Source organism: Oryzias latipes, chromosome 7 (assembly GCF_053564925.1).
Source record: "Oryzias latipes strain Hd-rR chromosome 7, Olatipes_Hd-rR_3.1".
NCBI lineage: Eukaryota > Metazoa > Chordata > Actinopteri > Beloniformes > Adrianichthyidae > Oryzias > Oryzias latipes.
Window position 1 is genome coordinate 2,433,454 of NC_136243.1, and position 2,993 is coordinate 2,436,446.

General features: G+C 49.3%; 1 protein-coding gene across 1 annotated transcript in view; it reads right to left on the bottom strand.

Moving 5' to 3' along the window:
- The window catches only part of LOC101161312 (tumor necrosis factor receptor superfamily member 14-like), a 42,094-nt gene that overhangs the window by 845 nt on the left and 38,256 nt on the right, over positions 1-2,993 (bottom strand). The window lies entirely within an intron of this gene.

The following is a 2,993-nucleotide window of genomic DNA, read 5'->3' on the forward strand; positions in this document are numbered from 1 at the left end:
GGAAGAGGAAATGAGTCCCGCTGTAAACAAACCTTGCTGCTATATACATTTATGGAGCAGCTCGGTAACATACGAGATGATCTTCTTAATGTGCTTTTATTAATGTTATGAATATTATGAAGTGCCTGTTCGCTCATTTTAATTTTAATCCGTGTGGTCAGTGCTTTTTTTGTGGAAGAACGGAGCTGGAAGAAGGGATGGAGAAGGCTAACACGGACTAACAACATTTAGCCTTTGATGGACATAAAATCCATGCGGGAAATACTGCAACCTGCATCTTGGCTGCATGTAAATATGTGGGAATAACATCAGCCTTTTATTTAGTCGGGACACGACTGGAAACACAAATCCACGTGATTGTTTGAACGGTTTCTAAGGACTGAGCGACATTTCTGCTTTGAAAAGTTCCCAAACCGCCCCAAAGCCGCTGTTTGAGCTGGAAGTCCGACTCCGAGCTCTGATCGGACACACAGTTCTCCTGACAGCAGCTAACCCAGAGCGGCGGGTCGGAAGCCTCCCTTCTGGCGCACACACGTAACAAAGCACCCCCCCCCCCCAAACAAAAAGCTATAAGTCCGACTGCTCTGCTCACAGACGTGGTTCACTCCCACGGAGCTGCCGGTCGGTCCTGTTTGAGCTCCAAAGCTTCTCTGTAGCAAAACACTGTCTATGTGTGACGTTAAACCAGAGCAGTAGTGACACACGATCGGAATGAACTGTTAACAATAACAACAATCGTATCAACAATCGGTATAACCCACCCATCTCCATCGGAAAGAAATTCTGATCCGAACGAGTCTGATCGGTGTAGAGTTTTGCAAACGGCGTGTTTACATGACGCATTTTTCTTCTGATCAGGCGTTCTTTCCGATTACTTTTGTCCATGGAAACGCAGCTATTGTAAGCGCTTTGAGCGTCTGGAAAAGCGCAGATAAATCCAATCCATCATCATTATTATTTTAAATCTTCTGCTAAGGGGCTGATTGTTTTGAACGTGTTTTTAGAGACCTCTAGCGGTTGGGCCAGGTATTGTTGTTCAACGCATTTATTTTAATAAACTTTATTGAAAAGTGCACATGTAGCAACAGAAAGGACTCGCTAGCATGCACGCACTTTGCTGTTTCAGTGGAAAGACTTTGCGGCATGCGTCTCAAGTCAGAGGTTGCATCGCCGGTACATGGTGAAAATTTCATTTTGGGAATTTTGATTTTTGGTAAAAGAAATATCTTTATCACTCTATTATTTTTGTTTTGTACAGTTATGATGCAATGCTATGCATATATATACATACATTAATTGTATTGATCATGGTTCTGTTCATAGTTTTTATGGACAGACTTTCTAGGCGTAGCCAGGGGCCGGAAGGGGTCTGGTTTGGGGACCACAGGATATCCTCTCTGCTTTTTGTAGATGATGTTGTCCTGTTCCGTGCATTGGGGCGGTTTGCGGCCGAGTGTGAAGTGGCTGGGATGAGGGTCAGCACCGCTAAATCTGAGGCCATGGTTCTGGACAGGAGAAAGGTAGCTGTCCATCTCTCGGTGGGTGGAGTGTCCCTGCCCCAGGTGGAGGAGTTTAAATATCTGGGGGGCTTGTTCATGATTGAGGGAAGACCGGAGCATGACATTGACAGGTGGATCAGAGCGGCGTCCGTAGTTATGCGGTCCCTGTATCGGTCCGTCGTGGTGAAGAGAGAGCTGAGCCAGAAAGCAAAGCTCTCAATTTACCGGTCGATCTTCATTCCAGTACTCACCTATGGTCATGAGCTCTGGGTCATGACCGAAAGAATGAGGTCGTGAATACAAGCGGCTGAAATGAGCTTCCTCCGTAGGGTGGCTGGGCGCTCCCTTAGAGATAGGGGGAGAAGCTCAGTCATCCGCGGAGAGCTCGGAGTAGAACCGCTTCTCCTCCACATCGAAAGGAGCCAGTTGAGGTGGCTTGGGCATCTAGTCCGGATGCCTCCTAGACGCCTCCCTGGGGAGGTGTTCCGGGCATGTCCCACTGGGCGGAGGCCCCAGGGAAGACCCAGGACACGCTGGAGAGACTACTTCTCTTGGCTGGCCGGGGAACACCTCGGGGTCCCCCAGAGGAGCTGGAGGAAGTGGCTGGGGCGAGGGCAGTCTGGGCATATCTGCTCAGTCGGCTGCCCCCGTGACCCGGCCCTGGATAAGCGGAGGAAGATGGATGGATGGATGGATGGATGTATTGATCATATGCTTTCAGTTTTACCCTTTTAAATGTCATTAAACCTGCTGACAAAGTTCGACGGCCTCCAGAGTCGTGAAATGAGAAAGATGTTCAAAAGCTCCTGCATTGGACATGCATGAAACAGTAGAAGAACTAAAACACTGGAACACTTGTCACTACTGCTGACACATTCTGATGTTGTTCTCCACATTGAGCATCAGTTGAAGACGTTCCTGCTTCTATCAGCTGCAGGTTTTCTGCTTCACATCTGGATCAACAGAGGAACATTTTTGCATTTTTGGGCGGGAGAAACTTCCTCCTCCCTTTCCTCTCTGCTGGATTCTCCTCAGGGCAGGCTGTGGGTTGCTTGCAGAATAATGCAGGGACTGCGAGGGGGGCGGGATCAGGTTCCTCCAGAGGGTGGCTCAGGATTCCTGGGTGGTGGTAGGCTTCTTGTCTGGGGAGGCTCTCATATGGGTGGGGTCTTGCATTGGACCGTGGGCTGTTCTCTGGCTTGCCAAGGCTTGTGCTCTCTGTGCTCCCGCCTTGGTATTTGCCTCTGGGGGGTCCTGGAGTGGTCCATTTAAGTTGGTCTGGATGGCTGGTGTGGGGTTGTCTGGTGGGCAGACTCCTTCGATGTGCTTCTCTGCACAGGTGGTAGTGGTGGTGGTGGTGGGGGGGTGACCAGATACTTGTCAGGGTTCTGACTATTTCCTTAATAAAGAGAAGAACCACACAGGAGATGAGACTTCTGCAGAAGGAGAATAGGTCTGTGACAGCGATAACTGTCACAGAGGAGTTCTACCTGC